This window comes from Thermobia domestica, chromosome 6 (assembly GCF_964235325.1).
Source record: "Thermobia domestica chromosome 6, izTheDome1.hap1.1, whole genome shotgun sequence".
Taxonomy (NCBI): Eukaryota; Metazoa; Arthropoda; class Insecta; order Zygentoma; family Lepismatidae; genus Thermobia; species Thermobia domestica.
In genome coordinates, this window is record NC_137459.1 from 123,790,815 (window position 1) to 123,815,274 (window position 24,460).

The following is a 24,460-nucleotide window of genomic DNA, read 5'->3' on the forward strand; positions in this document are numbered from 1 at the left end:
CCTAAAGCAATCCCTGCCCCTAAACTCATGTATGTTGAAAATTTGATTGAGATCGGTAGGGTTGTTCAGGAGTGATGAAGTCACAAAGGCAGTCATTTTTATTTTTTTTTACATATATCTCCCCCTCCCCCTCCCCTAGGTTGGCTCGTCAAAGTGAAACGATAAGAAAATACCCAAGGCCCGATACTCATATATGTTGAAAATTTGATTGAGATTGGTTGGGTGGTTTAAAAGCTATTAGGTTTTATTAGTTTTTATTTATACATCCTCTCCTCTCCCCAACCCCTAGGATCTACCGTTAAAGTGAAATTACAAAAATATTTCCAGATCCGAACCTCATGTATCTTGAAAATTTGATTGAGATCGGTCGGATAGTTCAAGAGTTATAAGTTACAAAAATAGTCACTTTCAGTCTTATATAAAATGATTTTTATATATCTCCCCCTCCTTCTCCTCCCCTACGTTGCTCCGTCAAATTTATATCATAAAACCGATCCCAGGTCTGAACCTCATCTATGGTGAAAATTTGATCAAGATTGATCGAGTGGTTCAGGAGTTATATTTATTTTTTCACCCCCTCCCCCTCTCCAACCCTCACTTCTACCATCAAAGTGAATATACTAAAACCAGCCTAGCCTCGAACCTCATCCATGTTACAAATTTGATAGAGATCGGTCGTTCAGTTCAGGAGATTTAGAGTCACAAACATAGTCATTTTCAATTTCATATGGTAAATGCCTTCAAAATTTTAGGTCGCTTGGGGCAGCATTTAATATTATTCAAAAAGCTCATTTTTCTCATAGGTTACTTTGGCATGAGATGAATTATTTTAGGGTGTTAAACTCAGAAGACCTTGGAAGTCGAGAAATAAAGAGCACCCTAATATACAGGGTGGGTACAAAACTACTTTCCCCAATTTATGAAGAAATAAAATGTGTGGGGAAAGCGACTTTGTGCCCACCCTGTATATACATATTGTTTTCATCCTCAATTCCAGTAAATATATTTACTTTTAAACATCACAGTTCACATTACATAGAGATAAGATCACCTCAATAAGTAATTCGGTAGTGGGTGGATGTATATAGCTATCTGGCAATACACGCATACCAAAACACCCCATTGACAGTAAGTGCCATTCTGAGACTCTCCATTTTTATTCATAAAGTTTAGAAGTCTAAATTGTAACTGCAGATACAACAGTGAGATAAGGAAGCATTTTTGGAGACTACACTGAGAAAAATCCGTTCTCCGGACAGCGGTATATTGTATATACAAATATACGGAATACTCTTGCTTACTACAGAAATGAATATGGAGCATACGTTATCCATATGTTACACATGCACTGCCCTTAGATGTTACATCATGCCGTTGCAGGATATATGACATCTAACAGTTTTCCGTATATCACATGCATATACTTATGTTACATTCCTCAGCTATATGTTATATAAGTCCATTTGTATGTGAGATCCTGACCGCCTATATTGTTTCATACGGAAACTACGTACAGAAGAAACACTTATACGGAAAGTATTATAAAACATGCGTTTTCAGTTATGCGTTTGCTGTACGTTAAGTCCAAAAACTACAGGGATTACGCATGTAACCTACCTTTTTAGGTACGCCACCTATTTTTTTCTCAGTGTAAGTAGGTTAATTATAATTACTCCATTTTTTTTCTTTTTTGATATTTTAACATTGTATAACAGATAGTTTGGTTGGATTTGAGTTTGGCGTTCCTTTCTGCAGCGAGGGTATATGAGATCTAAAGCTTAACGTCAGATCCAAACCACATGAGCTCCCGCAAGGAAACAAACCGGAGTCTCATGTGCCAAATATGCGTACGCTCAGCATATAACTATTATGTGGAGGCTCTGTATAAAGGTTAGAACTTAATAGCTATATACGTAATTTTGTTCTTTAACTTCGCATTAACTACCCCATTGTAAGCTATTGTTCGTTAAATTGTCTTGCAATTTTCTGAAAATTAAAATAAATTACTTAGGAAACTTTGAGGCTGATTAAATTGAATTCTGATATTTGATAGGTAGTAAAATTTTAATCTTAAACATCTTGTTTCCTTTTATATATATAAAAGAACTTATTTGTAGGCCTATTATAAATCTCCTGTGCTCAGAAGACAACTACATAACAAAGTCTTGATTCATTGAAATACATTGATTAAATGATTTTAAAATGCAACACATGCATTTCTTTGTTCCACTTTAAAAGTACACGTGCATGTGATTGTCTAGAACGCTCATAGCCACTCAGAAGATGAAGACAGCTTGATTTGTAAGATCCAGTTGCAATGACCTTTCTCCCATCAAAACTCATAACATCCTGCAGCAGAACGCATCCATCATGGAAATTACCTGAATCTTCGAAAGAAAAAACTTCTCTTTGTTTGTACTACGCGAATGTTAAGAACAAACTAACTCCTAGTAATGTGTAAGTGTATATCCGTAATGTACTCTATTAAAACAGTAATTTCTAGTTTTCAGGAAATTAAATGATTCATTAGTTCTTCATGTAAATTGATTCGTAAGTCAAGGTTTGTTTTCTTGTCAAAGATGAAGGCTGCGTGCGTGACCTAGAACCACATTGACCGTTATATATATATATGTATACATATATATACATATATATACATACAAGCATTTTTTCAAAGCGTTATCGCATCGCAGTTTGCGACACAAAATCATAGCAATACGATAGAAACGAAATATCACATCGCAAAATGCAATAAAAACTTATGATCATAATTTTTTAAGGAAGTGTGCTACTCCTGCAATAATAATAATAATAATAATAATAATAATAATAATAATAATAATAATAATAATAATAATAATAATAATAATAATAATAAACAGTATATCACTGTCTTTCGTTCAAGGCAGAATGGTTCTCTTTCCATGTCACATATATTAGTAAGTGGTAAATATCCATTCGCCCGAAGTCCAATCTTACCGCTTTAGGAGTATTTTAGGTTCTCAATAATACAGATTCACTACGGTCTACGCAACATCTTACGAGAGACTGCTCATAGATTTGATGACAAAGATATCTTGTGTACTTTGACATTATTTTGCCTCAGAAAATAAAGTGATGTAATGAGATTTCGAGATACAAATCCCCATTGTATATTTCCGAAACGAGATTATTTTATAAAAAAGAGCGTCAGACTTTAGCAGTATCCTAAAATCTGTCCTATCTTATAGTTATTTCAAGCTGTGGAAAGGAGTTTGCAAATGGCACATTTGGTTCTTACATAGCACTGTTCAGAAATATTCTTTTTGCTGTCATTTTCCTTTCCATTGAAAATGGAGATAGAAAAGTGATATTTGGTTTAGAGCTTTTAGAAAAATCGGAAAATGAACTAGATCGAAGTAGCATTTGTCTGCTATATCAGTTAAGTGATTACTTATTATGTCTTTATCGTAAAAATGAAGACTACATAGATTGTATAATTCTAATTATCCGTTTTGTGATGGCGCACAGTGGTCGGAATGGAGAGAAAATGCGGAGAAACTATTTGCAGGCGTATTGAAAGCGCGTTTTTGTCAATATGGTATTTTTGAAGACACATTAGGCTATTTTCAATTGTTCTGCTGTAATGTGAATAATAATTTACCGTTTACAGTCAATGATGCGGGTTGCCTATATAGGTGGCGAAAAAAGTAGACATTTTCAAAATCAGGTTTACAAATACCATCTTCGATCGTTATAAAAAAGAAATAATTTAGAACTTGTGGTAATTATATTTTTATTAAAATTGCAGAGCATAAATCGCATTATAAACAAAATAAATATGTTTTTGGACAGTAACGAAAAATTACATATAAACATGAATAGTGAATTTAACCAAAAGTCAGTCCGTGTAAGAAATGTCTATAGAAACGAAACTATCTCGCAAAATGCATATTTGAAAACAAAACAGTGGGAGTTGTCCAATCAAGTACAACAAAAATCACAAAATTCGATTGTGAAATTAATTATCTTCAAAAGTCTCTGGTGCCCATACATTGCCGATGTCTATTTAAGAGTTGTAACATTTCGTTCGGCATATAGTTATAACTTGGGGCATACTACGTCTGAACGATGAAATTATCGGGTCAGACGATGACAAAAAAAAATGTATAGCGAGTCTAGATTTATGTCTTTCCTAGAGTCTTTCCGGAATCATTTCTCGCGATACCTGTGGAAGTCTGTTTCGAGACATCTGAGCTTCCTCATCTAGTATCTCTATTGGGAGAGGAACTATGGGTATAGTGAATCCTCCAGCAATTTACCATGTGCGCAAAGACTTGTCTAGGTGGCAAGATGACACGATACAACGGGACAAGCAGTCAGTCTCTGTGAGCATTGTTCTGATCAACAATACCAATATTTAACATTTCATAACTATCAACATATTTAAGAGTAACAGGTCTGTCATACTACCGCACATGAAAAGAGCTTTTACAAGGACGGGCAATTATACATTCTCGACAGGTGTTTTCTCATGAACGAGTGTACCAGGATGAAAAACATATCTGTTCTATATAGAGGGGACATTGCCCTACCTAAAGATAGACTTTCGTTCCAGTGATAGAGTTCATTTGGGGGTTTTGTCCAGCTTTTTGCTATTTCGACCACTGTGTAGCGTTATGAATTCAGTACTTAATAGAAAACTCAATATGGATTCATTCAAAACCAGTCACCAGCTTAGACAATCTATAGGATAAACTTAGCATTGTTTTAAAAAAATACAACTGACATTACTTTTTCTTTGTTTGCTTTGCATTACCATTATTGTTTGTGAATACAAAATATTACTTTTTATTATTTCCTTTCCACATAAAACAGTAAAATATTATAACAATAACAATAATAATTTTCTAAACTGCCGAAAATGAGATATAAAACTTGTACAAATTTAAATTTGATTAGCAATTTGCGACGCAAAAACTAAATTTTAAAAAATGCTGATATATATAAGAGCAAAACCAAACGTATTCAATCTAGATAGGCACATGTTGATTGCTAATGTGTACTAACGTCCTAAGTTACCCCATATCATTCCAGAGAAATCTATGATATGCATCATTTAAAGCTATGTGATTTTTTTGTGCATCTTAAATATGATATATTATTCCAATGCATGTTAATAAATCATGAGCTTTAAATTTTTAAAATTAATGTTATTTATGTGCATTGGAAGAGTGTTGTTAACACTTAATAGACGCGGTAAAACTAAAGTAAATCTGGCTTCAGCAATAGGAAAATAAAGTAGGTCTTAGAAGAGAGAACCGGAGGAATGTTGAATGGAAGGTCCAATAAATAGGTACAGGCTAATATATAATCAGACAAAACGTAAATTCATTTCATTACTGGTTTTACTTCACAAGATGCATCATCCTTCAGTGTTAAGTTATATTTTAAAACGACTTAATGAAATCATTCAATTATTAAAAATTTTCAAGTGTCCCATTAGTCAATACGAGTATAAACTTTATATTATATTCTGACGATTAAACGTGATATCTGTCTCTCGACCTATTTTGTAACAATTGTTCTGATTGTGGTGATTGTTTTGCTTCTTATACATACCATCTTTGAGATGCTTGCTCTTGTCTAATTGTTGTCATTCTTTGCCTTTTTAATTTTTTGCATGAACTTGGAATCTGAAAGCACCTTAGATTAACAAAAATATTCATTTCCCGACTGTTGTTTGTTCTCATTTCATCCCTAGAAAAGAAACTTAGTTTTCTAAAGATTTCCAACGACAGTACCTCCAATCTATGATGTAGCAAATTGTAGTGCAACATTTTACTTTTTCGCTACAATAAGTGATACGCTACGTAATAGGTAGGCTATTATCAGATTTTTTTCAGATTTTGCTTTTTGCAACGAAACGTTGAATGCGTTACGGTAGTACGGATTCCACCTTAAACTGTAGGTTAACGTCTTATATGACCTCGGTGCTGAAAGGGACGCTGAAACTTCAATCTAACCAAATCATGCTAGCTTACAATTAACGAAGAACCCACAGACTAAACTCCACACCTTCAAGGTTCTAATTTAGCCAATTCTTCCATTGAGCATTTTATGAATACAAAACCGGAAATTTGAATATTATAGTAATCACCGCCCTTTCCAGGTTTAGAAGCGATTCTAGAATGACCGAAGCAAGTGTTCCCTAATTTTTAATGAAAAAGTTTAGAAGCCGAGTTTCATCTTCCTAACTTGAAGGACTCTTGAGATACTTTACTTTTGTTAGAAAAAGAAAACAAAATCCTCCTTTACTGTATCCTCTTAGAGTACATATTTAAAAAGAAAATACTCTAATATCTCTTTATTTCCGTTGACAATAGGTTTTCCTGTCTACATTTAACTTTTGAGCTATAAAAGATGGCGTGGGTATTGATGAGTGAGTGAATGAGTCACACAAGCCTTTCATAAAATAATACGCGGAAAGCTGAATTAATGAAAGATGTATATGTATAAAACCGTTTAAATAAAACAGTATGGGCGGGGGGAAACTTCGGCGTTATTTTTATTATATTTCAATTTCAGTACATTTGAAGACCACTAATTCACTCACTGTATTGGTAAAAGATTCTGAAAGTCTTAACGCACCATTTGATGTGTTCGTTTGATTCTCATTCTGTTCTGTGTGGGCAAGAAACGAACACTTACTTTCAATGTATAACTAGTGTTATATCACACAGCCTACCTCGTAGTTCAGTCACAGACCATTACTGGCGACGATGTATCAATTAAACTGCATTCTTGAAGGTTCTATTAAGTACGCCTTACGAAAAAGATGGCCAACTCAAATTACTTCGTTACCTATAGTTAGAAGTAAGTGTAATAAAACAGTAGTTTCCGACATTTTATAAATTATTACACACTTTACTGGACGACCATGAAATCGCAATTCGCGAAATATTTCTTTGATTTTTTTAAATATTCATAATACTATAAATTATACTGGGATAAATCTATAAGTTTCTCCAAAATAATAACTTTACGTAGTACTTAGCGTCTTATTTAATATTTTTTGTACATATATATCACATTTAATTTTTAAAAAATCATAGTCCTTTCGTATTGATTTAATTTAGGTAAAATTTATTGTCCTTGCTGCTGGAGTTGTTGACTGGTACAGTCTGATCAAAATTGATTTTAACTAGGCTAATTATTATTTGTTTCATGATTTTTAAATTTTAAAATTTCGCGACACACCGGTTGGGAACAAAGAATTTGTAGATGTTCTGACTTTTTATTTAAATCGATTGGTTATATTGATCATTTGTTAGTTCCTTTTGTGGAATATATTTGTAAATAAACGTGGCCATCATAACACTTACTGTTGGTTTTCACAAAATCTAACATTTTTAGCATATATATATATATATATAAAAAAAAGAATATAGCCTATGTACTGTATAAGTAGAAGTCGGTTTCCACTTCCTAAACAAACGTAGTCTTAACTAAAATATTATAAACTATAACTAAACTATAATATTATAAAATATTATAAAATATATTATAACTAAAAAGTGCTCCATACCTTACAAATTTTAACGAAGTTTAGCTGATGCATATTGTTATTACCCAATGTTAATATACAGTATTCTACATAATATACTGTATATGTTCAGATACTGTATTTAAAATGCATACTGTTGGATTTATCTTCCACTGTTAATATATTTTACCGCACTATGTTTCTGTGTTTCCTCCTCCTCCTATATTAAAAATCAAATATTTACACTGTCATTTCATGACTTTAATCCGAATACCACCATTTCTTAAGTACTTAGTCAGGAAAAAGTTTCTCTTTTGAGACTTCATCTGCGGACTATGGTCATTTTTGTACCTGTTACTCGGAAAAGAAATAGTTTTGTTATTGCAAGTAATCAAATTATATGTTTCAATAAAAGTTTCATTCTCACTTCCTTTATGTTCTTTTCTTTCTTTTTAGTATGACTATTACTCGGCTCCATTTTGTTTACTATCAACACTAACATCGCTCTAGTAAAAAGTGTTACCGTTGCACCTTTGTTAGGTTCTGCATTCCAGAATGTAGGTCTAATAAATGAAAAAGATACCATAAAATTTATCAGCGGAAATCTAGGCAAATGTCACTTTGCATTTTAGGGCAGTCAAAGAATTATAAATACGATTCTCTCAGTGTTATTTAATGTACTACTTAGGTGCAACGCCAATATACACTATAATTTATAAGGTCATACCAAGCAAGAGCAAAGTCATATTTAAAAAAGAGGCTATGTGCAGTTCTGAAGAACAATAGTGCTGGAAAGTATGAACAAATGAAATACGCATGACTGTAAAAAGATCGTTGTTTATTTTATTTTTATTTTTGTTTTAATATTTATTTATTTATTTATTGCTGTTAAGACTGATCTTCAATTGTTATGTAAACAATATTTCTTACGTCTTTATTATGCTTAGTGAATTCATTTAGAACTTTGATTGTGCACAACTTAAGAACTAGAAGTCTGCACACCATAATATTCCACATGCTTGTACAAGGAAAAAGCGTAAGTCTTGCAATGTTTCCACAATCCAAATAGCAAGCACATGTACACGCCATGATTGACCGTAAATACAAGGTCAAACTGTCCCATGACAAATGGACTATTTAGCACGGAGGCCGCCACTCCCTTAGTATCTTCAGTCAGTTTCTAGTGCCATTTCGATAAGTGCTGTACAACGTCTGACATGTGAAATATTACTGTACGAACTCGAGCTTGGACACAACGCAAAACATTTGTCATACGAAAGGGGAAGGTGAAGTGAACCGCAGCGGAGCAACTCGTTGGTTACGGAAATTTCGTGCAATTTGTAAAAACGTCGAAGATCAGCCAAGGTTCAGCGACCTTGGGGTGACAAATTCTGAGGTCAAACGACACGCCATAGAGGAAATTCCATTCATCAGCACAAGACGATTGTCAAACCAACCAGGCATGCCCCAGTCCACTGTACTGTGTCACCTTTTTGAAATCGGGAAAACCATCAGCAGTGCCCCAAGGTGCTACATGATTTGATCCCGGCTCATGTCCAGCCGCCAACTGCTGCAAAATTCGCTTGATGAGTGTTTTCTGAAGCAGATTGCCACATGCAACGAAAAGTTTTCTTTTTTTTTAAAAAAAATCTCGAAATCCGAGTGTGGAATCACAGTGGTTGAGCAACGGCCAATTTCCAGAACATGTCGTCAAAGAGTGCCGTTTTGAGCTTAAAGTCCTGCTTTATACGTGGTGAAACTACGACGAGGTAATTCACTTCGAGTTCGTTCCCTAAGGGTTGTTATACCTAGGGATGGTAGCAAGACCGAGATTGAGACGGACGTTTAAAATTCAAAATGAGACCGAGACTCAACGTATCGAGACTTAGCCGAGCCGAAACCAAGACCAAGACAGACACTTGGCTCAGACAAGACCAGGCTCAGTCTCAGTCTTGTCTTGAATATTAACAGAAATTAATGAAATTACGTTTTTCACTTTCACTAAAATTCGTTGTATATTACGTTATATGCAAGGTAGCGGAACGATTGCCCTTGAATGATAGCAGCCATAGACATTCACACGGCAGAAAAGAAGGTGAATGACACTGCTGATTATTTGGTACCTAGGAATATCGAAAATGCTTTAAATAACACATAGTTCTGCGTTCGGATTTTGATATATTTTATTATTTTTCCAGTCATTTAAATGACCCAAAGAATGTCAAAATGTTCCAAAACATAATTTTGTAAAGCTTATAATGTTTCAACCACCCAATTTTATTTTTGGACAGTTTAGGAAATCCTCCTGAGGAAGGAAGACCTGTTTTAAAATATCTTGTTTTACTGCAATTGTTCGCCTAAATCGCAGTTGTACCAACTTTGTTCTGAAACGGAACAAAATTTTAAGATTAGAAGAGACTATGAGCAAAAATTCCAAAATAGGATAGAGCAAGATCATGGAAAGATTAGACGCATCAGATTAAACCAACGGAATTAGCTTGAACTACCAAAATCTAAAATATTGTAAAATTGTTAGTTGGTTGAATTGAACGAAAACTGTAAGAGACGTGGGCCAACAGTTTAAGATGAAATACGAACTACGTATTGCGTTCAAGTTTTTCAATGTTCTCACACCGGGAATCAAAACCGGAACCCAATGCATCAAAGCCGTGTGTTCTAGCCAGTAGATCAAAAAGTACTGGACTCGATTGATTAGAGTTTAATGTTCCTTTTCTATACCAAGGACAAATTACATAAAATCTATTGCTTAAATTGGGATCTAAATTATTATTCAGGTTTCATTCGAAGCTTCATACATTCAACGGGGATTGAACCCACGAACACATGCGTATAAAGCACGACAGTTAGCAACGAAGGAGTATTCATCCTACAGAAAGAATGAATTAATATATATACTGTAAAACAATGAAATGTTTAAATTTTACGTCCCACATTTATACCGGTTAGGGTAATGGAGATCGTGATGATGAGAAACGAGTGAAATGGTGGAATGAAGAAAGTGGGAGGAAACGGGAAAACCCCGAAAAAACCTACGTACATAGTGTTTGTCCACCATAAAGTTTACTTGGCACCAGCTGGAATTGAATCAAGGACCCCATGCACCAGAGGTAAACACTCTACCACTGAGCCACCGTGCCTCTATATATGTTGTAATATGATATTACTTGTACACTTTTAATTTCACACAATTTACTTTGAAACTGTTGAGACGAAGCCGAAATGAAATGAAGATTCGGCCCTCGAGACCGAGGAAAGTATACGTTGATCGAGACGAGACCAAGACCGAGACCGATACGATGATTTTCGGCTCGAGGCGAGAGCGAGGCGTCATGTCTGGTCTAATCTCGACACCTTCCCTAGTAATTCCATCAATTCTGATCTTTGTTTCGAATTGTTTGAGCGGATTATGCTGCACAAGAGAAAAAGTATCCTGCATTGGTGAACCAAAAGCGTGCCTTGCTTTAATAGCAGGATAACGGAAAACCACACTCGGCTCAAAAACGAGACAAAAAAATACAGAAACTTGACGGCATCGAACTGATGTCACAGCCGGCATATATTCCTAACCTTACTCCTTCAAATTATTACATATTTTAGTCCATGGCGCACTTCCTGAATGCACGATCAACCAACAGGAGGTGGAAACAACAACGACTGAATTCTTTGCGTCTAAGAACAGGACGTGGTATCGACTTGGAATCGAGAAACTTACAGGAAGGTGGCTGCAGACAGTCCAACACGCGGGGCTGTATTTTGAATACCAACCTGTTTTCATTGTACTATAATAAGCAGAGGTATTTGTGTACCTGAAGATTGCAAGAACTTATGACATCCTTTTGCAGCAGGTGAAGGTCTGCTACCATGATAACTTTCATTCCGATCCGATCAATTCCGCTGATAAGTTTCATTTTAAAATCTGATTGAAAATTCGACCTCCAGCAATACGTAAACCAAAAATCTGAAAACACAATATTTTATTTATTAATACAATTGTATAGCGTGTCAGTGTCTACCACCATCCCGAGTTTGATACCGATTAGATGAGTTCTATGCATGAGCTTTTCTTTTCAAATATATAACTCAAAATATGACAGCCTATAACTCAGAAACCGGAAGCCCGTACAACGCACTATTTTACACTCTTGTAGACCACCGTGCCAAGATTATATATAATATTTCACATCCTTATATACGAGGGCTATCCAGAAAGTAGATTACGTTTTCGTCTGTGTCCGCTAGGGGCGGGGCTAGCGCGGCCATCTTGGGGTCAGAGCGTTGCGCAGCTCAGTCGGCATCTAGCCGTGCTAGTGAGAGGTTCGTGCTGTGCTCCGTTAAGATACTGTGACGGTTTGAAATGTCTGCGTTAATTGAAAATCCCGCGAGCTGCGAGGTGCGTGCAGTAATAAGGTTTCTGACAGCAAAAAACTGTAAACCGATAGAAATCTATCGGCAGCTGTGTGAAGTGTATGGGGACAACATTATCACTGAAGGTGGAGTGCGACAGTGGGTCATAAGATTTAAAAATGGCCGAACCAATGTTCACGACGAAGATCGAAGTGGGAGACCCAGCAAAGTGACTGCCGAACTTGTCGAAAAAGTCGATGTTAAAGTCCGTGAAAATCGAAAGTTCACAATAACGGAACTTTCTTTGAGTTTTCCACAAATTTCGCGAAGTTTGTTGCACGAAATCATCAGCGAAAAGCTTGGTTACCACAAGTTTTGTGCAAGATGGATTCCAAAAATCTTGACAGAGGACCACAAAAATCAGCGAATGGCTGCAGCTTTGCACTTTTTGGACGCCTACAATAAGGATGGTGACTCTTTACTCGATCGCATCGTTACTGGTGACGAAACATGGGTGAAACACGTGAACTGTGAAACGAAATTGCAATCAATGCAGTGGGGGCACACAGGTTCTCCCCAAAAACCCAAGAAATGCATGCAAACAATGTCGGCAAGGAAGATGATGGCGACTGTTTTTTGGGACAGAAAAGGTGTGATTTTGGTGGACTTCCTGGAAAGAGGCACTACAATAAACGCTCAAAGGTATTGCCAAACTCTGCAAAACCTCAGAAGAGCAATTCAAAACAAGCGCAGAGGAATGTTGAGCTCTAAGATCTTGTTGATTCACGACAACGCCCGGCCCCACACGGCAAATGTCACGCGTGAAGTTCTTGAATCTTTTCAGTGGGAGTTGTTTCCTCATCCGCCGTACAGTCCCGACCTGGCACCGAGCGACTTCCACCTATTCCCAGCAATGAAGAAGTGGCTGGCTATGCAGCGTTTTGATGACGACGAACAGCTGCAAGAAGAGGTAACGAAGTGGTTGAAGTCGCAGGCGGCCGAATTTTTCGACGAAGGAATTTCCAAGCTCGTACATCGCTACGATAAATGCCTTAATTTGAATGGTGACTATGTCGAAAAGTAGTATTTGTGTGTGGCTTTCATCTGTATATAATAAAATTTGTTTCCTATACTTTGTTGATTTTTTATTCCAAAACGTAATCTACTTTCTGGATAGCCCTCGTAGTAGGTCATGGTCTAGCGTCATGCAAAGTTTGATCCCCTCGTACGATATACGTATAGTGTCCTTGATTTTTCACGAAAAACTCAAATAAGAGATGAAAACAGGCGAATGTTAGAAACAAATGTTTTGGTTATTTCCTTAATTGTGTCCATAACGTTGCACCACATGTACCGGTATAACATATGGGATTACTGGAAATTAAGAATTGTACTACATTTTAGATATTTTGGGCTAGAAAGGGAAAGAGAGAGAAAAGCTATTCTTGTGTAATAATATAAAGTCCATAAGAAATGAAATCTTTGAGTTTTACGTCCCACGGCTATGCCGGTTAGGCTAAAGGAGACGGTGATTATGAGAAATGAATGAAATGGTGGAATGAAGAAAGTGGGAGGAAACGGGAGAACCCCCAGAAAACCCACGTACACGGTGTTTGTCCACCACAAAGTTCACTTGGCGGGGGCTGGGATCGAACCCGGGATCCCAAGCACCAGAGGTGAACGCTCTACCACTGAGCCACCGCGGCCCCTAAAGTCCTTAAGAACCTCCATTAGGTACTGGTTACTATTAATTAGTTATTTGTTTCACATTATTTCAGGTAAATGGTCCTAAAAACATTTACTTAATATATTCACATTCTAGATGATATTCCAAAGCCAATAAAGTTCTCTAAAATCGAAAAATGTGTGTAAATTTGTCAATTATTAGCACATTCAGGTAGTAATTACTAAAAGAGGGGAAAAGAGATTTTTTATTGATTCCGTAAAGAGAGCGGAAAATAAATAAAGAATCCAGATTTTTTACACAAAAGAAGAGGAAAGAATTATGTAAAAAAAAACAAAAAAAAACAACATTGAGGAAGGCTAAATTCAATATTTAAATGCAAAATGAAACGAAATCTTTAATTTAGCGTCCCGTGGTTACGTTCTTTCAGCTAAGAGGAACGGGTGATTAATGAACGTGAATTGGTATGAAAGAATTAGTGAAATGAGAACACAGGAGGAAACGGGAGAACGCGAAGAAAAGCAGGGGACACAACCCTAGTAGCAGAGACAACTTGCAAACTGCTTGCTGTAAGCTTGAATTACAAGTCTTCCAAGTTTGCATCCAACTTGATTGGAAAACGTGCAAGCATGAAGCAAGCTGGATTCCAGTAACGAAGTATCATGATTCAGTTTTCCATTCAAGCTTGACGCAAGCGTTTTACAAGTCAAGTCAAGTCAATGACCAATGAACAGCTAACCAATGCTATGACGCTCTGCGAAGGCTCTAAAGTATCGCTTGCAAGTACAGCAAAAGGCAGATTGTATGAAAATATGCGATTCAAGTGCAAGCGTAGAAAGCCAAAAGCCAAGCACGCGCAATTGGCCGAAAGCTTTCTTGCTACCAGAGAATACTGTCTACCACAAACTCATATGGCCTGGGATCGAAATAAGGATCAATCGCAACAGAGATGAGTGCTTTATCACTGAGTCTCCGACTATAAGTAAAAACAGTATGACTATAGTTCCACTCCAAGTCACAATTGAATCGTTGAGTTCGAAAACCGGTCATCTCCATCGAAGCTAATTTGAGAGGAGTGACAAACGAAACTAAATTAGTCAATATGCATCTGACATACAGAGCTGTTTTCATTTCGTACCGTAGAACTGACATTTTTCTACTTTTCAAACATGAAAATGACCCTATATGTCAGATACATATTGATTAATTTAGTTTTGTTTGTCACTCCTCTCAAATTAGTTTCGATGGAGATGACCGGTTTTCGAACTCAACGATTCAATTGTATTCATTCTTTTAGGGACGTCGTTCTTGTATTCAATTTTACCATTACATCACAGTAAAAATCTGTCGTCAGATGTAAAGGTTATCTCTGTTTTCATATATATAAACAATTCTAAATTGAATGGACAGTTATTTACTACTCGCCTACGTAAAAGAGAATTGATATATAATAACTTAACTCTGAAAACTTTAATCCTTCTACTATTGGGGGCAATTAATTAGCTAATGAAATAGCTCATCTTTCGCATCATTCAAAATATGCCTTTAAGGTATCTCCGAACACGTTCTGCTTCTGATACATTCTAACACGATACTTATCCTTCTTAACTATTAATGAAGAACCTTAATAAGACGATGTAGTTGAACTTCCAGAAATTTAATATAAAATTCTTTTATGCCACCCAAATTGTAGAAAAATGCCCCTATCAAAAACAATTCACTACCGAAAAGACGGCGTAACCCCCTACGTAAAACTGAAAGTAAAGCTCTCTATCTTCAATCTTCAAACCTTACATAGATTAAGTTCAGCTGTCTATCTAATGATCCTAACAACATATTCTGGTACTTACACACTAATAGCTAGACGAAAGGTGTAACCTTCTAAGGCCTACCATTTTTTGGAAAAGAAATTCATTTAAAAAACAGCTTCCCAGGCTGACAACATACATTTGACCGTTCAAATCGTTTTTAATAAATTTTTGTGAGAGTTTCCTGTAGCGCTCTTTTCTCTACAAGAAAATGTTTTTGTAATAGGTGGCTAAGTTAGAGAGATAGCTATGAAAAAAGGTTGCAGGTATAAAAACGTAACGTATATCCAAAGATCCTTCAGAAATTTTTCTCTAAAACTTCTCTCTCTCTCTCTCTCTCTCTCTCTCTCTGAGACAGCGCAACTATTTCCATAACACTCATAATTCTAAAATAATTATAATAATAAACAGTCACTTAAGGCTAGCAGACATGGGAAATGGTTCTTAAAACTGGTAATATAAGAAAGTACTATTATTCTTGAACCATCAAGATTAAAAACAAAAACAGAACAACAGACAAACTTATTTCAAAACCTATCAACAAAAAAATTAAGTACAAAATGTTTGTGTGAACCAAACAATTTGATAGTAGTTGTTTTCTAGTTGTGAGATTTCGTTATTTCTGAAATACTGTATTTTTGATAAGCTAACCTAGTGAAGCAACTCTTTCAATATTTCAATTACTCATAAAAGAAATATCTTGAGTCTTTGATTGAAAAAATGAAATGTGATATTAGGAGTGTTGATAGTAATGAAATGGTGAGGTGGAACATTGTTCATGAAGCTGAAAACGTATATATAACAATTGTGTTCTTCATTGATGGGCCCAATTTGTCGAACTATTGAAGTTCTTTGAATTGGCTGTTCACAGAAAGAGAATATATGAAAATTGGCAAATTAAAAATAGAACCTTCTTGTCAATTAATAAAGAATTCATTATCGAAAGAACTGCCATAGTTTACTTTCTTGTTCTTCCATATACTACACAAGGCCAGTGACACAAGAGTTGGTCCTTATTCAGTATGTTATCACGCTCTAATATCAAGGTGGTATTGTTATCGTAATTCCACAAAGCGAATATCAGGATAGTACCTTCGAATATGCAGGACTTGGTTGAATTCCCAAACTCCAAAACTTCCTTCCCATTTTCCATTGTCGATGTGCCAATGTAAAATAACTTCCTTAGCTGTACGTGGAACTGTATTAATAAACAAAAGGTGCTCAAAGCTCTATTTTCTGCCAAGGATGTGACTCAGGCACTATAGCAAACCAGAGGACTTTGGAAGAATATTGATTTCCACGTGGAAGTGAACATCTGTACAATGAAGCTATAGTTACTCACTTTCTCTCTAATCTATAGTATCCCTAATACTAATTCTCAACCTATTCCTCCACTCCAGCTTCTTAACAGCAATTTTTCCATATATCTTTTGAATCACAAAAGAAAATTATTGTACACCTTACCACTGCTCTGCCAATTAGTGAGTCCTACTAGCTACTTATGGTAAGTGAGCTAAAACACATAGACAATACCGTAGACTCAAGTATGCTATAAAGTGCCAAGAAATTTTAATATATTACTATTTACACTTTCAAAAGTCGTTTCTGTCCTACACTCATTGGACACATCTGAAGTTCAGATACATTTTGAACACTCTTTTGAACACACTTAAGATTATTAATTGCATAGAAGTACAAATAAGGAGAAAAATATTTCCTTCAAATTAATGTATAGAATTTCACTTGATGCACTTCGTATTAGGATGCATTCGACATTTTTTATTCACTGATAGAGCACTTAACCACATTTTTGCACATGTTAAACAATGACCAAAATTCATTTATAAGAATGTCCAAACACTGATTTATTTTTCGCAATATAGATTTGAATAAATTTTTGACTATAACTATGTCATCAAAAAGATTTTTCAAATTTTCGGTAAGGTCTTTTAGAATTATTTAGGTAACAACTTCAAAAATCTATTCTGCTTTCGATTTGTAAAGCCCACAACCGTGAATGACAATGGAAAAAGCATCGACATTATTTCGAAGTACCATCTCTGCATTTGTTTTATGTAACTGTGTTGCATCCAAACAGCAGGCAAAATCTCACTTAGAATGATGATATCATATGTCGAACTGCTGATTCCTCGAATGTTATAATAAGCGAATGTATTTAGTGAGTGTCCAAGTCTCTTGATATGATCTATATATATTCATCACTCCTGATCTGATAATCGGATTGTGGGATTAAAGATTGTTTTATGATGTCGTAATAGCCTTGAGAAATGGAACTCGTTTGACTCCTCCGTTGTCAAGTAGAGGCAGTAACATTTGCCGCAAGAGTGGCTAAGCAATTTTGATTTCCATTGAAAGTTCTTTGTCAACAACTGGTCTCAATAGTCTGTATCGGAACTTGGAGAATGTCTTCGGGCACACAATCAACATTATTCATCTCATTCAAGTTCTTCTGTTCAGTTCTCGAGGAAATAATTATTACCATTGACGTCAATATAATAGCTGTGTAAAAAATTGCATAATTTATTAAAAAAGGTTTCCATTATAACCTAAATTCAAGGACAAGTAGGTGTGCAGTGTGTAAGTGTGTGTGTGTGAGAGAGAGAGAGAGGGAGAGAGAGAGAGAGAGAGAGAGAGAAGAGAGAGAGAGAGAAGAGAGAGAGAGAAAGGAGGAGGATACACCTTGAGATAGGATAGGAGGTCTATTTCTTTAGACACTTTACTGACAGTAGCTTTCTTTCTGTAACTAGTAACTACGTATGGAAAAACAATTATATAGATGTTCCTTGTATATACTTAGGTAATAATGTAACACATATAACAGGCATTCAGGTGTATACACGTAAGTGCGTAGCTCTATACAATCTAAGGAGCTCAACATACTGAAAATACATAAGGTAATATACCTGCTGTATGACAGTTGAGCATTTCGGATTATTTACCTTACTCACAGCTTGCATGCTACACATAGAGAATTTGACTGATTTCAGCTACAATTTAACTGCATAAAAGTAAGAATAAGAAGAGAAATATTATTTCGTGTAAATTAGTGCATACAATTTCACTCGATACACTTCGTACATTGTGATACTAAATTCTATGAAAAAATGGATTGAGTTGAAGAGATCTTGGGTTTTGAATCGTACAAGTGAACATTAAAACTGTATTTTTCTAGTCATATCAGACATGTGGGGATGGAATCCTTAATTAAATCAAGTTGTGTGACGATTGTAACTATTCTCTTTGCTAATTTATTTCTGTGGCTTGGATCTAACAGGGCCAATGTCACTTTTTGGCAAGAATGGGATATTCTTAAATTTTAATGTGTATAAATCGATGTTTTCTTGTGCAAGAAGAGCAAATGTTAACACGAAATAGTTTGGAATATATACCATTAATATTAGCATTTGCCTTTCTTTCACAAGAGAATATCCTTTTTATAGGTGTTAAAATTGACGAACACCTCATTTCTGCCAAAAAGTGACATTGGCCCTTTTAGTTCCAAGCCACAGATTTAATTGAAGGTAACGTCCTTTTCAATACCAACGCTATGAGAGACATGGACCCATGCTATGAAAGATGTCATAAGATCGGAAGCACATGTTCTAATCGGGAATGAACCCATGTCCTCTGCAATGAAATATGGAACACTAACAATTTGGCCGAGGAAGGATGTAGTTTAACCTCCTATTTATTCGACAGTGTGCAATACCGGCAATTCTAATGTTTCCCAGAACAGCGCAGATGGGCACACTCCTGGTTGCAATTTCGAGGATAGAAGGGAACGTTATTAAAAGCATAACAAATGAAGAGAAATTGTGCTGATTAATCAAAAATTCATTAAAACAAAAACAACGTTTTCACAACACAATACTGTTATATCATTTTGGGCTTTGTTGGAATGGGGGCTTAACTACTTTTAAACTTCCAAACTATTTTATTCGTTCGTCTGTCTTTCAAGAAATAGAGCGAAAACGGTAAGAAAAGAACGAAATGTTTTCACTTTTCAGCGACTATAGAAGTAAGTCTTGTAGATGTGAAAAAATAATTGAGATTTTAATGGATTTACACATTTCATGACCCTTGTATGCCGAAAAAAGTGAGCTTCTGAATGTTTGTCCTAATGTATTTACACACGACTAGAGGCCATGCCGTTCAACATAACGAACAGCCCTACAATATAGCCTAACATGTCATATACCCTGGACATAGCCAGAATTAATAGTTTATAGATGGAGGTGAGTTCTTCATTTTGAAATGACAATAGTAGTAAAGGGCCTTGTCATAAAAAATAAAAGGAACTCGATGTGTCGACGGATTTACATGTTTCAAGGTCGATACATACCTGAAACATGGTTTTGGATGCCGTCAGTCTGTTCATTTGTATGTACAGATGCATATTGTTTTAATGTATTGAGAGCAAATTTTATCACACTGGTTTAATAAGATTCTCCATAGGTATGATCTGAATTTTCTTCTTATATCAAAATATAAGGGTAATTGGCTAAAGAATGAAAGTGAAAACAAAGATTTTCCCAAGAGCGCATCTATTAACACAGATAATGCTATTACGTTTTCATTTCGTAAGTACCTATTTCATTACCAACTCTCAACATATTGCATAACTATTTTTTCTCACAAAATCTCAGAGCAGATAGTTTACTGACGTGGGTATGTTTTTCTATAATCTCGAAAATGGGTCTAATGATTTTCCTAATTGAATATTTCATTAGTAATTGTAGAATATGCCATACTTCGTATCTTTCTGACGAGCTCAGAAAGGGTGTTCTACTGATTGGGTAAGTCACTTTTGGATAAAGGTTTTTGGGAAACGCCTACTAAAACTTTATTTACATTTCTTAAATAAATATTTCAGTAATAACTACAGTATAACATGATTTTCTCTAAGAAATGGGAACAACAAAGTTTAGTGTGTTGGCCCGTACCTTTTATTTTCCTACTTTACCTCCCCCCCCCAAAAAAAAAGATTGGTTAGCTGAATTTTAGTTTAGCGTCCCATTCAGTGTCAAGGCTGTACAAGACGTAACTCTACAGCTTAACGTGAAATTCAAACTACATGAGCTCCCACTGGGAATCGAATCCGAGTATCCCGCGATAAAGGCGCGTACGCTAACGATATAGCCACGATAAAGTTATGATAAAAATGGCTAAAAATATTACCGTAACTCGAGGTACTACAAACAATATTTAAAAAAAAAAACTAAACTACAACAAATCGGACACAAATGAAGCAACATGACGGTTAAACTAGTTGAGCATTATTCAACCTGATACTTGGATGACAAAATTTAGTATTAACAATACGCAGTGACCCCCATATATTTTCAAGCACAGTGCCTCTTCTTGAATGGCGTAACTCCTGAAGTTTAACACACTAACATAGATACAAACAAGTATTCTTTTTTCCTCCTCGTTCTGAGTCAGCTGCACCGGCAACTCAAGCACGCCTACCATGCCATTGTCAGGCAGACATTTGGTCTCAGCTTTTTAAGACTTATTTTGCACAAGATCATGGAAGATCATTTGCATAACATTTGTAGTTTGTCTATCCATTTCCTTGATTTTTTTTTAAAGCGAAATGCTTCCTAATTTTCATTCGGGTCATTCTTAGGTTAAATCCATCTACACGTGGATATCCTTTCAAGTGTGTGTGTGTGTGTGTGTGTGTGTGTGTGTGTGTGTGTGTGTTTAATATGGATATTGAAGGAGATACAGACATTACTGAAGTGCTCTTGTCAGCCCCAAATCATGGATTTGAACCTACTACACAACCAAGCAGTAAATGCAAGAATTGAGCCCCCACGTGGGTATATAGTTAATGTATGCATCTTAGGCGCTGGAGACTCAGGTTTGATTCCCGGCAAGAGGTCTTGTGGTTCGAACCTCACTTTAAGCTATAGGTTCACTTCTCATATAGACTCGGTGTTCTAAAATACACTAACTCCAATCCAACAAACCAAAGGAAAGAACTATAATAATTTGGTTAGTCGAAGTCTGAATTGATGTGGGATCGAACTCTCGACCCTGCACACTAAAACATGAATGCTCTACCACTCATCCTTCTTGACCTCTACATAGGTAGCATTTAATTTACTAACTTTTATAGGTACTTAACTCAACTATATTTAGCTTTAGCTTGTCTTTTACGGAGCAATATATTGCAATAAATAATGTGGTTATTAAGAACAAACAGTAAAATGGTGCTCAATTTAATTTTTAGTTCACGAGAGAATTTTAAGAACACCACAAATTCCGTCTTTTCTCCTTGGGATATTAACAATCTTTCAGTGGCGTACGGAAAGAGAATTTTTCGGATTTTAAACGCCCATTGAACAAGATATTACGAAAAAAAATCAATTAAATTAAATTAAACTTCTAGTTTTACGTCCCATGGTTACGCCCTTTAGGCTAAAGGAGGCGGACAATTAACGAAGGTGAGTGATGCTACCTAAAAGAACCAACGAGAGGTACTTATGTCGCATTTTCCGCTTTTAGAAAAAAATGAACGATTTAAGCACATTTAATGAATACAATTTAACGTCTCTTAGGTTGCATAATAATCCAAGATATTGTGACCTACAATTGAACGTTGGAACCGAACCCAGGTCTCCCGTTCCAAAGGCAAGAACGTTAACAGGTGAATAGAAACATATTTAAGAAGAAAGAAGGTCCAAGGCTATTTAATTCTCAAAGGAAACCATTGCTGTTGGTTCAACTGTAATAATAAACTCAGTATTGTATGTAAAGAGTTCCAGTGTCGCGTTGTCCTGGATTAAATCTCCGCTGGGAGCATTGATTTTGAGATATTGATCCCATATCATAAAGCAATTGAGGTGCTACTTGAATTAAGAGGTATCGACTTCCGGTATAGAAAGCCAGAAACATCAACACCATTAACGCAAACGTACGCCATCTAACGATCGTAGTCCTGAGTGGGATGTAATGTTAGGGAGTAAAAAGAAATATTTAACCTCCCACGCGTTATGCACTGAACGAAGTCTTCGTTGGAATAAGGAAGTGGGAGGAAACGGAGGAATCCTGAGAAAACCTATTTACAGAATGTTGTCCACCACACATTCACGTACCCTGGAATCAAAATAGAGACCCTTCACAAAAAAGATAAGTGTTTTACTACTGGTCTATAATGTCCTGTTGTCATCTAGAGTGCTCATGAACTCACAATTACCAGAAAATTCTTAGATATAACCTGATTTATTGTTGGAAATAAACCAACGAGCTAATTGAAAATGAAAAATGAAATCTTTGAGTTTTACGTCCCACGATAACGAGCTAATTGAGTGCTCCTGTGTATCCAAATGGCTACGGGGCGTGATTCGGTGTTCTATTTTCGGTAAAGGCACAGACTAGTTCTGAACTAGTATTACGAGGCAGCTACTTGAATTAAGAAGTACCAAACTCTGGTCTAGAAGGCCAGAGTTAAAGGTGACGCGTGCCGATGTGCTCAATAAACATCACCCAATTGAAAGCCGTCTGCTCGCCCACATCTCTTGATGGACCCTAACACTAGGGATTTAATGGATGGAGCTTAAGGGTCTTCACTACAGCGAAATTAAACTACCGATAATTTTAGAGTTTTTTTGTAATATATTTAAAACAAATAAAAATATTCAAAAAGCAGAAAGGTAGTGAACTAGACAATACGATTTTGTATGTGATACCTTTACCACAATTTACCTATCTGCTTTTGGTATACCGCTATTTATAGAACCCGCAAAAATGGCTAAATCTATCTACGGTTGCAAATCGAAAGCAGATAGATGAGTTGTCATAACGGTATCAATGCAAAATCGTATTGTCTAGTTCATTACGTTTCTGCTTTTCGTATATTTTTATTTGTTTTGAAGATATTACAGAAAAACTCTAAAATTAGCGGTAGTTTAATTTCACTGTAGTGAAGACCCTTAACGCTAAACCCCACACATCTCACCAGAAATCTGATTCCAGGTCAGCGTGCACTGCTAACAATAGGGCTATTAGCACTGTCTTGTAGTCATTATGGACATCAAATAATATTTGGTTGAGTTCTTTTTACTTAATTGCATTAGCATTAAAATAAATTATGAAAAACAGAATAGGAGGGAGATACCTTGTCTTGACTCTTAATATTGGATAGTCTCGTTTCATCTGGATGTTCATATCAAAGAAAGGTTCTAGCCTACCTACCATAACGCAATATCCAGCAGAGCAGAGTAGGGTGGCCAGTATCATTTCTTTGTAGTTTAAACAAGTGCATGCTATACTGGGAACTACGTGCTGGATTAGAATTGGAAATATGATACCACATGTGTAGGAACTAGGTAACAATTACACATATATTCACTACCACACGTCAATATTCATCACATTAAAAGCAATAACTTACTTCAATAATACCAATAAGTCAGATCCTTGACAAACGGATAGAAGAAAAAAGTTTTAAAAAAAAGTTGCGTTTCAGAGATAGAACAGAACTTTTGTCAATTTTACATTTTGCAAAATAATTTGAACACTTTTTCCCTCTTTCTCTAAGTTTTGTATCTACATTGGGAAAACAAATCTTTGAACATCAAGGTGTTCGTTTTCTTGTAAGGTTTTGCTGTTGATAATAAGAAAGGCAGAAAATCACCACTTGTTCAACTTCTTCGTTATAAAACCCAGGTAAGCACGGAGACCACAGCTGGAGAAGATTCCGATCTTCTGTTTCGCTTGGCACATACACAAACTCACAAACCCACACACCATGAATTTCCGTGAAGATTTTTTTCTTTTTCACTTTGGGGTAGTAACAAAGGAACTTTGATAGATTACGTTATACAGTTAGGTAACACCTGCATTAAAAAAAAAAAAAATCTGAAAAGAATTTGAAATGTGCGCCGGGGAAGATCTCTGGAAGGTGCATTCACCCTTATATTTTTTTCCAGAGTTCACTGAACTTCTATCACATACCATCCCCTTTCAGGGGGTGGAAACAAAAAAACGCTTCTTGCATTCCATCCCTATGGTTGAGTAACCAATCACCCTCGAAGAATACACTGCTTA

At 35.8% G+C, this 24,460-nt stretch overlaps 1 protein-coding gene across 2 annotated transcripts in view; it reads right to left on the bottom strand.

The window, feature by feature from the left end:
* Positions 1-24,460, bottom strand: part of LOC145688180 (uncharacterized) — a 156,979-nt gene that overhangs the window by 132,463 nt on the left and 56 nt on the right. The window contains exon 1 of one of the 2 annotated variants that reach the window (XM_081762039.1): positions 23,805-24,433. The exons of the other annotated variant lie outside the window; for it this stretch is intronic. The gene's annotated coding sequence lies outside the window, so the exon portion shown is untranslated. Of the gene's footprint in view, positions 1-23,804; positions 24,434-24,460 lie in introns of those variants that run through there. 2 annotated transcript variants of the gene reach the window in all.